We start from the raw sequence: 14,921 nt of genomic DNA on the forward strand, positions 1-14,921 counted from the left end.
GCTTAGGGCAATATGAGTAGACAATGACCACAATACCCCTGAGATACCCTGAAATATTCCCTAGTGTTAGTAGGAATATTCCTGCGAATAAGGAGTAAACATGTAATGATAATGGGAGTGGTTGAGGTATGTCTATAAATACATCCACTCATCCAATGTAAAAGAGAGAGGAACAATTATTACATAAAAGGTTATTGCACTGTTCATTATATTGAGATTAGGATCACAACATTTGGCGGCGTCCGTGGGGATCGAACCCACGACCACGTGGTGGTATCAGCCACTGAAGACCACAAAAGAAAAGGCACAAGTGTCTACGGACAGCGAGGGGGCTCAAAGGTCCCTTCTCAACAAGGAGGAGCTGCGGCGACCAAGGATGCCAGAGCTTCGGTCGAGGTCCCAGGGTCGACATACCCGGGGTAGGCATGGATATCCTAGGCGGAGCACGGGGTCTAGGGCGGTCGCGTTGGATGACCGTGGAGGTCGAACGTCTGCACCTGAGGCCCTAGAGCATCATCAAGCTCCCACACACACCCCAGCTAGCCAGGGAGTAGGAGTTCACGATGGCAATGACGCACATTACAGGAGTCAGGTGGAGGAAGCCAACAAGCAAATCCAAGAGCTGCACGAGGAACTCAGGTCCCTCCGCTAATCCCTCTCATCTCAGCAAGGACCTCTAGGAGGCCTCAACGGCAGCGAAGATCTAAAGATACTTCATCAGCGAGTGTCGGAAAAACCTCATCGACTAGGGACGGCTACGGGTCTGCCCTCGCCGGATTTTGCTGGAACGGACCCGAACCCAAAATCCGACTTGCCAAACCCGACCTAAACCCGAAACCCAACTTGCCAAACCCGACCCAAACCCAGAATCAATATTGGGCACAAAACCACCCCGCCCCTGGCCCCGACGGGGACCCGAAACCCGACGGGGCAACCCGAAACCCAGCAGTGTGATGGCGGCGGGTCGGGGCGAGGCGAGCGAGCGGGGCGGGCATGGCGGGGCGAGGCGAGCGAGCGGGGCGGGCACGGAGGGGCGGGCGAGCGGGGTGGGGTGGAGCGGGGCGGGGCGGGCGCTGGGTGGACGGGGTTTCGGGTTTCGGGTGACACTCACGGGTGAAAAAACAGACCCAAACCCGAACCCGACCCAAGTTAAGGCCCCGACTCGACCCGACCCAATAGCTTCGTAGGGTTTTTTTTGCACCCAAACCCGCCCCTGTCGGGTCTGAAACCCGCGGGGACCCAACTCGACGGGGGAAATTGCCACCCTTATCATCGACTACGGGTGGTAGATCAAGTCTCTCGATTTGCCACAAGTCTGCATATGTGATCATGGCCTCCGGTGTTCAAGATGCCCTGACTGCACTTGTACAACGGTAAAACTGACTCGAACGAATTTGTGATGAGCTTCAAGGCCAGAATAGAGTCTGCGAGTGGAAACGAAGCTACCATGGCCAAGGCTTTTGTCCTAGCCATCAAGGGAATTGCGCTCTCATGGTACATATCCTCCCAGTGAGAACGATATTCTCCTGGGAACAACTTCGGGATGCGTTGTTCTCACATTTCCAAGGCAACTATGTAGCTCTATGCCAGCTACGACTTTGAGTCCAAGAGGCAATGAAAGGAATACATGCACAGAGTTAATCATGTGGAAACAGGTTCCCTGATGGTCAGGTCTCGGTGGTCGCACCAGCCGATAACCTTTTCACAGGAAGATCTCCGGGTACATGATTATCCACATATGGATGCCTTTGTCATTTCTATGGAGGTGTCCGGCACAGAAATACGCCAGCTCCTGATTGACAGAGGAAGTTCCGCTAATCTCCTATTCGCAAAGGCATTCGATCAGATAGGAATTCCTATAAGCCATCTGCGGCCGCTGGGAACCCCATTACAAGGCTTCATGGGGATGCCCATCGTAGCTCTCGGAAGGGTATCACTCACATTATCTTTCAGCGAATGGGGAGGACTCCGAAGAGAAGATGTCATGTTTGATGTGGTCGATGCTCCTTACTAGTACAACGTCATTTTTGGAAGAGGAGTGATGTCAAAGTTCAACGCAGTGGTGCATCTCAGCTACCTGTGCATGAAAATGCTTAGCCTGGAGGGTGTGATATCTGTCTAGGGAGATCAAAGCACAACCCGCCAGATATAGCATGGCTACACCCCAAGTCAACGGAAGGTGCACATACTACGTGAGGTGGACGTGAAGGGGCAAGATATCATGCCACCAAGAGCCAAGCCCGAAGGCAACATCAAGCGGGTCCTGTTGCGCTCGAAGGACGAGGATAAATGTGTGTACATAGGCATGTGTGTACATAGGACGGGGAGCCAGAGGTGTCTAGGACACGCTCGCGGTAACCCCGGTACCATAGGGGTATGTGCGAGTGGGTAGTTCCGGGTATGAGAAAGGTTACTTCGGGGGCCAAGAGGATGGACCCGGGGCATGTGGGTAAAGGAGTATCCCCTGCAGGGTATAAAAACAATTCGAATTGACGCGTTCTCGATCATGAGCATGCTTATGTCCATTTGCATAGATCGTAGAGTGACGAATGTGGGATGAGGTGTTTGATATGTTGGTTCATGGTTATGTCGGTTTGGTTACAGTTATGTTACATGGTTCCAGTTACATATGTTCGCATGTTGAGTATGGGATAGTTGGTAGATATGTTTTAGTATAGATGCTCGTATATGTATGTCTAGTTGCTTTTTGCTTATAAAATTTACTTAACCATGTGACCTTCTCCTTGCTAATAATTCAATGCATAATTTTTAGAGTTGGGTTATTTATATGTACCTATTATGGATTAAGTCTTGCGAGTACCTTCGTACTCACGCTACTCTTTCAGGTGCTACCGGTGAGGAAGGGCCCATGTTTGGCTAATTCACGCCCGCCAATGTTGATGGCGAGAATGAGTAGTGCAAGCTACTCTTGTGGCAAGGTTTTTGGGGTGGAACCTAAGGGCATATGGCTCCATCTTCCCCTTTTGTTGGTTATAGCTTTTGGTCTTCTGTTGCGTAGTTCTTTTGTTGTCTAGGAGTGATATTTTTGTTGTCCTCCTAGCTCTCTTTGGATGTAAATTATTGTAAATGGTTGCATGCTTAAGAACTTGTAATATAAATTAATTACTCGCTCTTTCTTAAGCTTCCTTGTGATGTTATATGTTGTAAAGGCATGTGTTCCGATCTTGGGCACAAAACACGTGGGGGACTATCGGAATGGTATTCCAGTTAATCATTATGGTCGTGATGATGCAAATGATTGACCAGGTGATTAGTTGGAATACTATTTGGACAATTCCCCCACACTCTCAGTACACGGTTGGATCACTCCTTAATCTATACTCTAGGTTGCAGCACTTAGCAACACTTCTCTCTAGGCCTATAAGCACTAATCACTCTCTAATGGTGTGCTTAATCGTCTTGGATGAACACTTTATGCTCTTGGATGATTTTGATGTCTTCTTAGGTGTACAAGGGTTTCTCTGGACTCCAGCAGCTTCCAATGACTAAGTGGAGGGGTATTTATAGCCTCAACCCCACGAGTAGCCGTTATCCCAATGGCTCAACTTTACTGTGAACACCGAATGGTCCGGTGACAACAGTAGTACAATAACCAGACCATCCGGCGTGTACATCTGAGGAAACTAGCCGTTGGAACTCCACTCAAACTTCTTTTGATCACCGGATTATCCGGTGTATACTCCATCCCCATCACCGGACTATCTGGTGTGTGTATACCTTAGCTTGACCAAGCCATAATCTTCACTGTTCAATTGTCCAGTGCTTTGATCTTCTGATCACTGGACCTTTTTGTGTGTTGATTTCCATTTCGTTGCAACTCTCTGGAAAACACTCTGGTGTACACTGTCATTTGATCACTTGACCTTCCGATGAGTTCATCTTTAGTCTTCGATAGTTGAATTCTTCTCTGGAACAAATACTCCGGTGTGTATAGCACATAGATCATCAGACTATCCGGTGAGGTCATTTCATTCTTCCTCTGAGTGAAAACACTCCGGTGTGTGCAAACTCCTGAGCACCAGACCTTCCGGTGAGTTCAATCTGATTTCATCTCATTTTTTCCATCTCTCTGGAAAATGCTCCAGTGTGTATACTTGAGGTATCACCGGACTATCCAGTGTAATCGTTTTCCCTGGAACTTCTCCAATTCTACCAAACTTTGTCCCGATTTTGGTGGCTTTTTCATGTATTGCATCTATGAGACCTACTAACATATATTCTTGACAAATATGTTAGTTCCATTGACTATATTTTTATTAATCATCAAAATCGTAATCATGGCCTAATAGGGCCTTGTTTTTCCACAACGGGTCATGGAGTGGAAATAGCCGCTCGTGACTGGCATACCCGTGGTCAATCTGAAGCCCTCGCTAGAGCCTGAGACGTTGGTTCTGGAGCTTCGGTCTAGGTGGCGGCTGGAACCAATGTAACGCGTGGCGGGGATGCGTCGGAGGGGGGCCAAGGTGACGGAGTTAATATTGGAGGAGATAGGTGTGACTTTCTAACCCTGACTTCGCCAATATGTTTTATTAGGTCATAGGATAGGTTGTAGGCCAGGGCATCTACTCTGATTTAGTAAGGACTGAGATCTTTTGTTAGTCTTTTGTCAGGCAAATTTTTGATAATGGGACTACCCTTCATTAGCTTTGCTTCTTATTTGTTCTCTTCATGTCTTTCAGCATTTCAAACGAACTGTCAGATGTGGTCCTCGTCCTGTTTACAGACGGGAGAAGACACTATCATCGGGCCCTAGATCGAAGAGGGTTGCTCTAGATGAAATTCCTCTAGCGATGGAGTATGAAGGTCTCTACATGCGCTGTGCAACATGGCGAACATTTCTACACCATTATCTACCAGGGGAGTTCAAAGACTATTATATCGTTGGCAAAGGGCCACTTAGGATACGCCTAACACTGAAGCACAAGTGTTTTAGAGTACTTTTGATGGGTTGGTTTTAGAGGCTCTCTGAGAACGCAAGGGAGCTCAACATATTTTGGTGGCCGTGTTTCTCACCCCAAAATAAGAGCCTATTTAAGAAAACGAGATTGCGATGAATGAAGGTTTTATGCTCGGAGTTCGTTTGTTGGTTTTGTTTATGTGCAGGTATCGTCCTGAGGGCAGACGTGGTTGGTGACAGGATCGGGATTAGGTTCAAGGAGGAACTAAAGTCAAAGCAGTCAGGAGGTCACACGAGATGTTCGGACTAGAGAGTGGTGCACGTGAAGATGATCACGCCATGAGATGTATACCGGAGTTGTACGGGCTATGGTGTGAATATGGTTGCACCAGGAGGTGGTACGATCTGTGGTACGGAGCATCACGTGATGATATAGAGTTTTATGCTAAGCATGTATGCGTGTGTGCATTTAGAATAAAGAAAGGAAAAAGAAATATCAGTGTGGCTTGTGGCTGCATGCAGGACATAGTGGTACATGTTGGTTCGGTTAGGTGGCCTATGTGAGCAGCAAGTTAGCAGGCAGGTGGCCGGCTTGGCAGTTGTGCAGGAGGTCCACGCGTGAAGCTCAGGTGCTGGCAGGCTGGGGCGCCAGTGGCCTGGTTTGGCGAGGCAGACCGACGGGAGCTCGGGCAGCTCGGCCAGGCAGTGGCCCATCCGGCTGGGAGGCAGCCCAACCACGGGCACGTGGCCCACGCGGACTGCAGGATGACCAGTGTACTGACTCGGTGTACTGGTGCTCGGCTATATATGTTTGTTGTCGTGAGCGACGACAGAGTAGACCGACAGAACCGGAACAAAAATCGATCTATTTTTTTAAGAGAAAATAGAGAAGAAAATTAGGATTCCGTAGAAGAAACTTTTTAGAGATGGTTTGTAATGTATCTTGTGAACTTATCTATGTAATAAAGATTAAATTTTAGTAAGTTTTTTCGAATTCAGTGCTTTTGTTGTTTCACAGTGATTTTCAATGGATCGCTTGTTTGTTGCGATTTGTATTGCTTTGATCTATTTAAAATCATTCTAAGACATCAAGATAACTCTCTGAGAAATTTGATTGATCAAAGTTTTGTAATTCCTGAGTTATTTATGTTTAATCTATTTTCATCACAGTTTGTTTGCGAATTTTATATCTTTAGTGGGCCGGTATGTCTCTCTCCCTCAGGCGCTCTGGCGACTCGCCCCCTCGTCCCGCTCCACCCGCAAATCTACCTTTCGTTCCTCCCAGATTCGCTCCTTCCTCCCCCAGATCTGCTCCTTCCTCCCCCAGATCTGCCCCTCCCTCCCCTTCGTTGTGTCAGATCTACCCGCCTTCGTCGTCTTCTCCTCTTCCCCGCAGGTTTCGCCCTGGTCCTTCTAGCCCGTGTGATGTTCTGCTGGGTCCGTCAATGCCGGTGTCTCTTTCGGATCCGGTCTCAGTTTTTGCATCTGGCGTTCCTCCTGGTCTGATCCAGCAGGCTCCATGCGTCAGGCGTTCCTTTGCCGATGTGGTTAAAGCAGGGCCTCGTCCGGGTGCAGCGCATCCGGCGGCCGTTCAGGCCTTCATTGCTGCCGGTCCGCCACCTGTTTCGGATTCTGTCTCGGGTGAGGGCCCGGTTTTGCCTCTCTCCACCCGGTCTTGCTCAGGCCGCTCTGCTGTGGGTTCAAGCGATCTGCAAGATTCGCTGGGGAATCCTCTGATTCTCCCCCCCCCCCAGTGCGTCAGTCCCCACATCGCTTGTCCCTGGCATGTTTCCCTGGTGAAGGGAGTAAGCCCTCAAGGATCGATGGAAAGTAGGTGGCCTTTAATGCATCGGCCTCTGAAGCCTGCCTCCCTTCATCTCTGCTACAGCCTCCAGTGAAGATCCACATTCAATCTTCTCACAGAGACGGAGGAAGGGTCAAGGATTTTCCGTACGGTGGTTCACCATTAGTGGACGGGTGTCAGGACCGCGTCAGGGAGTCGCTCACCGAGGATTGGAATTTGGTGAAGCCCAGTCACTGGTGGCGAAAGGAAAGCAAGCATTCAAGGCCTCGTTCTTCCCCAGGTCTGCGTCGGGATAGTTACTTTTGAGACGATTGCAAGGAAGATGCTTTAATTGCCTCGCTTCGGATCACCATGTCGCTGCCTACCGAGACCCTACTAAATGCTGGCTTTGCAAAGGTTTTGGTCACCGGTCCGGGGCTTGCAGATTGAGAAGTTCTTTCCCTCATCCCTCCTCGTCCTCCAGCTCTGAGCAGTCACTCTCTCCTCTCGGTGTTGAGGCAGCCCCCTGGCCCCAGTGGCGAGGATGTCGACTTTCCACAGAGATCCAGCGACGAGGACTTTGGAGGCTTTTGCTGCGGTTGCTGCAACGGAGGACATTGAGCGGTGAAAGGAGATGTTGCTCGACAGGGCGGCTGTCTGCTGGCTAGCTAGGACCAGGCCAGAGACAGCATCGTCCGTCCTCTCGGATGCCCTCATGACTGCCTTCTGTGTTGGTGTACAGGACTGCCAGCTGGTAAAGCACCACCCAGAGGACTTCCTCATCATCTTCGACAACAGACATACCAGAGATGAGATCGTCGACGCTCACCGACTGCCATACCAGGGTCAGGACTTTCGCTTTGCCGCGTGGAGCGAGAGGCGGTACACAGAGTCATCTTCCTGGGGTTTTCACGTCCGTCTGCGCATTGAAAGTCTTCCAGCTCACGCTTTGTTTGAGGAGGTGGCAGCGCTGGTGATCTCGAGCCAGTGCACGCTGCACTATGTTGAAGAGCACTCCAGGCGGCAAGAGCGCACGCGGACTTATGACCTTTGGGCTTGGTGCAACTGCCCCAACCTCATTCCAAAGGTGGTGTGGCTGACCATCTCTGATGCTGACAAGGAGCCACGGCCAACCTCCACATCTCTCCTACAGGTGGAGATACATCATGAGAGGCCATCGAACGTCAAGAGAGGGCAATGTTATCGACTCTTCATCCATCTAGAGGTGATTCAAGACCTCGCTTTTCTCATTGATAATCCGCCTGACCTGCGCCATTGCAACTGGCGATGGGAAAGGCTCTTGGACTGGCAGTTCGGTTCTCTAGACGGGGGCGTACATGCGGACCATATTCACTAGCGCGCTTGCCGGAGCGGTGAGGATGGCCGTCGCGACCGTGACGAGGATGCCGATGGGGATCGGTCCAGACGTGGCCACCCTCGTCACCGTAGCCGGTCTCTCTGGTCGCGCCTCTCGCTCCCATGCTGAGATGAAGGCAGCACCGTTCGTGGGGAAGGAGACAGTGGCTGGTATGGACGCCGCCGCATGGAAGTTTTTGAACTGCGCTCGGCTTCACCCCCCAGACGCCCGGTTCATCGTCAATGCCACTCGATCAAGAAGAGGACTTGGCACAAGAAGGTTTCCTTCGCTTCTCTGATTGCCATGCTGTGCTCACCAAGTAGCCCAAGGACCCAGTAAACGTCAGCTAAAGGTGACTGACGTTCGGTTGATTTCTTCCCCGGCACTTCTTTCGTCTCAAACCATCTTGTTTTTGATCTGATGCTTGCCGAACTGGATTCGTTCCCCACCTCTGCAGGTTCCAGTGGAATGTTGCCATCCCTGTCGTGGTCGTCAGTGGCCTCACCGCCCATGTCTGGGGCTCTTCCCTTGCTCGAAGCTTCCTCCTTCACAAGTCAGGATGGGGAGGAGATGGCGGTCGTGAAGGCCATAGCACCAACCTTGGACAGCCCCCCGCGCCTTCCCCAGAGTACTTCCCTTCTCTAGCGGCCATCCAATCCGCACAAGCGGAGGGGGGGGGTTGTCCATCATTGGCGGTTTCAGATGTGGACGCCCATGGGGTAAGCTGCACTCAGGTTTCGAGTGACATTCCTTTTCTGCAGATTGTACTAAACCCCTGGAAGCCCCACTGTATGCCAATCCCCCCCCCCCCCGGTCTCCAAAGCCGCCTATGGCCAGGAAGAAGAGAGTCATTGCCCCTCGAGTTGTTCCTCCTAGAAGTAGTGTCCACCTTAAATTGAGAAATACTCAAGGAAAAAGTTCTATGCAATTAGCCACCGAAGTTTTAGCTAAGAGACTGGGCTCAGCAAGTTCTAACAATAACAAATCCGAGCTGCTGAATTCTTATTTACGGATGTTTGCTCAGCCTCTGGAGCAGAAGACCATACTGGCTATCGCAGAGCTGGTGGACAAGGGCCGACAACAACAGAAGAATTCATCCAACAAGGTGGTACCAGTCGAAGAACAGGCTGCTCTGCAGGCGTGATGCAGCGTCAAGCGGTTTAGATCATGTCGTCGTTTTTTCACCCATGTCAATTAGCTTAGTCTCTCAGTGTCGTCGTCGAGTCAGGTCCTTTTGGAGCTCTGTCAATAGCGTCGCGAGCTGTCCAATGGGTGTTAGATACAGCCTTTCACGTCTGATTCAGCTCGGTTCCTCCCAGATTGGTTTCAATTCCGCTGCTATGATGCGGGCCTCTGGGGTCTTTTGTTCTGCGGGCACCCAGCTGGTCCTCAAAGTCAGCTTTAGTAGAAGGTTTCAGCAACAAAGCAAGGACATTCTGGTTGTGCTCCGGGTTAGGGAGCTCTTGTCCACTTTTGTAAAGTGTCTGAGCCTATGTGGTCCTGTGTCTGTGTCCTCATCTGCATGCGGGCTTTCAGGTCTTCTGCTTTTAATTCTCAGAATGAAAGTCATCTTTTGGTGTACCTATGTCGCAAGAAAATTGTAATATCCTCTGCTGGAATGTAAGGGGGTTGAATGCACCGGCAAAATGTTCAAATGTCAGGCTGATCTTACAGTCGGCAGGCGCAACCGTGGTTTGCCTCCAGGAGACGAAGATTTCGGCGTGGTCTCAGCAGTTGGTCATTGAAATGTTGGGGACCCATTTTGCTCAGCATTATGTTGTGCTCCCTTCAAATGGATCCGCGGGCGGAATTCTTCTTGTTTGTTCGGCTTCATACTTCTCCCTGTCGAATGTAAGATTGACGCATCATTCTATATCAGCAGACATTACAATGTTGAATGACCAGATGACCTGGTCCATAACGGTAGTCTATGGGCCACAGGATGACGCCGAGAACGTGGCCTTTATGCAAGAAATTCAGGACTTAAAACAGTTCATGAAACCACAGTGGCTCCTATGCGGGGATTTCAATGTAATCTACAAAGAAGAGGACAAGAACAATAGGAGGCTTAACAGGCCGATGATGAGACGTTTCAAGGACCTGATTGGCGAGTGAAATCTTCATGACCTTAAGCTTTCGGGCAGGATTTTCACGTGGTCTAACCAACAGCACAACCCAACGCTGACCCGCATCGACAGGTTTCTTCACACCTCCGACTGGGAATTGCTATTCCCAAATGCGCACCTTCAGGCTCTATCGTCAAACGGTTCCGACCATTGCCCGTTGTTTCTCACAGGGAGCCTACTTAAACCAAGCTTTAGCGTTTTCCGCTTTGAGTCATATTGGGTAAAGATGCCGGGTTTCCTGGACACGGTGCAGCTTAGTTGGAACAAACCGGCCCTTCTAGTAGATCCAATGCTTAGGCTGCACGTCAAACTTAGGCATCTCCAACGTGATCTCAAAGCTTGGAAAAGGAGAACGATCGGGGACACAAGGCTGCGTTTAGCAATAGCACAGGAGGTTATTTTCAGATTGGATCAAGCAAGGAGAACAGACTTCTATCTCCGGATGAGATTGAGTTTAGGAAAGCTCTCAAAAGAAAGGTCATGGGCCTTGCGACCATTGAGAAATCAAGGCTTAGGCAACACTCAAGACAGACTTGGATAAAATAGGCCGACGTAAATTCAAAGTTTTTTCAGCTAAAGGCAAATGCAAGGAAACGAAAGAACTTCATCCAGAGCTTGCTGATAGATCAAGGGGTCATCACCTTGAGGATAAGGCACAGGAGGTCTTCAAATACTTCAAAGATCATGTTGGTTCTGTTAAGAATCGGGATCTGGCCCTGAATTGGGAAGCCCTGAACATTCAGGCAGTGGACTTAGTCGAGTTAGAGGCCCCTTTTGACGTTAATGAAGTCATGGCGACTATTAAATCCATTCCGCAGGAACAAGCTCCGAGGCCGGATGGTTATATTGGTCTATTCTATGTCAATTGTTGGCTGATTATCAAAAATGATTTGATGGAAGCCGTGCAAGCATTCTGGGATTTAAAAGTGTTCAAATTTGCATCTTCTTAATAATGCCAACATATTCTTGCTACCCCAAAAAAAAACAGATGCTACCCGAGTGGCAAACTATAGACCAATAAGCCTTATCAACAGCTTCTCCAAGATCATTTCCAAGTTGCTTGCAAACAGGCTCGTGCCAAGACTTCAGGACATCGTCTCAAGAAGTCAAAGTGCCTTCATCAAAAATAGATGTATCCACGACAATTTTGTTTACGTGCAGAGTGTCATAAAAGAATTGCAAAGGGCAAAGAGACCGTCTCTTTTTGTGAAGCTTGACATCTCTAAAGCTTTCGATTCAATCAATTGGCGATACCTTATTGAGGTGATGGTCAGATTTGGTTTTGGGCAAAGGTGGCGTGATTGGATCTGCCAACTACTGGCATCATCTTCATCTCATGTTTTGCTAAATGGGGTGCCGGGTCAGGAATTTTTTGACGCTAAAGGTCTTAGGCAAGGGGATCCTCTATCGCCTTTGCTTTTTATTATAGCATTCGACCCCCTTCAAAGACTCGTGAGGTTGGCAGAGGAGAAAGGATTCCTGAATTTGGTATTGCCGACAAAAGCAAAACTAAGAGTTTCCCTTTATGGTGACGACGCGGCCATCTTCACCAATCTGGATAAGCAAGAATTGCAGTTTCTAAATGAAATGCTATCGGCCTTTGGGAGATGCTTTGTCTTGAGTACAAACTTATCAAAGATAGAAGTGGCCCCGATTAGATGCCAGAATGTTAATTTCGATGAGCTTCTCATTGCCTTCCCGGGACAGTTAAAACATTTCCCTTGCAAGTATCTAGGGCTTCCTCTTCACTTCAGGAAGTTAAAGAAAGTTGAAGTCCAACCTCTGATTGATAAGCTCGGGGCTAGACTCGCGGGGTGGAAAGGCAAATTTTTCTCCCTGGCTAGCCGCGACACCTTGGTAAAAACTGTTCTTTCCTCCCAACCTATTTACTTCCTCACGGTATTCCCGTTGCAAAATTGGTTGGCAAAGAGTATTGATTGCATCCGTAGAGATTTCCTTTGGAAAGGAGAAGCCCCGGATAAGGTCTCTGGTGGTCACTCTCTGGTAAACTAGAGCACAACAGCTCGGCCAAAGGAGTTGGGGGGGGGGGTATCTTGGAGATAGAAAAATTCGCAAGAGCCTTGAGAGTCCTATGGTTGTGGCTTCAGTGGACCGATAATCACAGACCATGGGCTCGGTTCCAACCGTCATGCGATAAGTCAGATAGGGACTTATTCATGGCGTCCACAATAGTCACGGTTGGAAATGGAGCGAAGACGAGATTCTGGCATGACAGTTGGATAAATGGGTTGGCACCAAAAGTAATCGCTCCAGATTTGTTCAAGCTTGCAAAAAGAAAACATAGATCAGTTTGAAAAGAATTGCGGGATAACAATTGGGTTCATAGTTTGTGCAGTTTAACTTCTCATGAGGAAATTGCGCAATTCATTGAGCTATGGAATGCAATGCAGTCGGTACAGCGAGACCAAGCTTCGGAGGATCAAATTAGATGGAAATGGATACCGGAGGGGTGTATACCACAAAAAGCGCGTACAAAATCCAATTCCTAGGGGCGGTCAGACGGCTTCATACCAAGCACATTTGGAAGGCCCGAACAGAACCAAAGTGCAAAACATTTGCATGGCTGGCGATCCAGGGAAAGATTCTTACAATGGACAACTTGGAAAAATGGGTTGGATCCATGGACAAGATGATCGGCAATGCAAGCTGTGCAACATGTCGTACAAAGATACAAATCATCTCTTGAAAGTTTGCAGTTTTACACGTCGAGTTTGGCACTATATAGCTCTTTGGTTCCATTGGGAACATGTGCCAAGCCTCTCCGATTGCAGAACCATTCTATCATGGTGGCGCCAAGCCAGTGTCAAAATCATCATGGAACGGCGAAGGGATTTTGATGAAGGTGTGATTTATTTTTGGTGGAATATTTGGAAGCAGAGAAATCGTCAAATTTTCAAAGGACAAACTTTGGATGAGCTATCAATCACACGGCAAATAAAGGAAGACATTGCTCAAAGGAATCTGGCGTGGTGATCGCTTTTGGTTCATTCATACGTTGTTGTACGTTGATGCTGTGCCGGTTCAGAGGGGCTGCTTGCTTTGTTCCTTGCCCTCTGCCTACTTGTTGGATGAGGCCGGGCAGGGCTGCTCCTGTCCAGGGGCTTGCAGGCTAGCCTCCTTTCATCCGTAAGTTCTGAGATCTTCTTCAGTTTAGCGATCTTTTGCAGGGCAATGAAGTCCAAGTCATGTCCTTGTATCCTTTCTTGCCATTGCATTGCGCCCTTGGCAGTCTGTTGTCGGACGTGTAGTTTTTTCGTTTCTCCTCCAGTAGCCTGTGCTGCAGCGCTTCATCGTTGGCCCGAGTTGTCGCTAAGTTCCATTGGTTTCCATTTTGGTGCGCGCTGGTGTTTTTTGTTTTGGTCCCTGCTATGTTAGGCCTGCTCTGACCGGGCGGGCACGCGGGGCTGCTCGGTGGCTGCCTGGTGGGCCCTCCCCGCAACACTAGCCGAAAAGCCAAATGATGACGAGCAAGACCGGACGGGGGCACGTTTTCAACCATCCCCGTCACCTCGCGTAGCAGCCCATGATGGTTGCTTTCCATTTATGGCGTCTTGGAACTTACGCCATCCTTTCTGGGCACGCTACTGCCCCGATGGGTATATAAGCGGGGCGGGCTCCCCAAAGAAGGAGACACGGAACACACAAAGCCTGGACCGGGACACACATCGACGAGTCTCGGAGAACACAAGACAGAGAAGACGGAGACTTAGACTTGGATCGACCGAAGAACAAGGAGCACGAAGCTCTAAACTTAGACAAATATTCTTGTAACACAGCAGATTCTCTGGGAGTCATTCTCAGAGCATTTATAGCATACACACATGAAAGGATCGAATAGCCCAAGAGGGGGGGGGGTGAATTGGAATATTAATTAAAACTTCTACCGCTTTAGCAAATAAAACTAAAAGGAAATGTGACTAAGGGATTTAACTAGAACTAGATAGCTAATCAAGCAAGAATTAACTAAGAAAGATAATCACTAAGAAGAACTTGCAATAATAACAAAACTCAAAATAAGATGCAAGAAAGTAAGGAGTTGGAGAAGACAACACCGATTTTTTTTCCGAGGTTTCGAGAAGTTGGCACTTCCCCCTAGTCCTCGTTGGAGCATCCACCAAGGATGTCGCTCCCCCTTGAGTCACCAAGGCTCAAGTGCTCTCTCTTGATTACCCCTTCTCCATCTCCGGATTGGCGGGTATCAAACCAAGTACATCCTCCTTCTCCCGGGGCTCCCACAATTCCTCCAAGAGCTCACCGAGAAATCCTTCGATCACCAAGACCGTCTAGGTGTTGCCAACCACCAAGAGTAACAAGCCTCAAGCTTCGCTTGACAAAGACAAAGCCTAGACAACAACTAGATGCACACTTGCTACTCTTCAAGCACTCAAAGAAGTCCTTAATCCTCAACTAAGAACTTGGAATGGACACAAGTGCTCTCTCTCTTGCTTTTAAATGACACACCAAGTGTATGAGCTGCTACAGAGTCGCAAGAGCAACTGTTGAAACCATCTGAGTGGGTATTTATAGCCTAGAGATAAAAATTAGCCGTTGGCTAACCACTCCCATTTTTCTGTAATCACCGGATAAACCGCTGGCTATATCCTTAAGATCACCGGATAATCCGGTGGGTTCAAACCCAGAGTCAGCTGTCACTAGCCGTTGCACGGCAACATTTGTCCGGTGATAAACTCCGGTGAACAACAATCATCACCGGAT

The sequence above is a fragment of the Phragmites australis genome, chromosome 9, assembly GCF_958298935.1.
Source record: "Phragmites australis chromosome 9, lpPhrAust1.1, whole genome shotgun sequence".
Taxonomy (NCBI): domain Eukaryota; kingdom Viridiplantae; phylum Streptophyta; class Magnoliopsida; order Poales; family Poaceae; genus Phragmites; species Phragmites australis.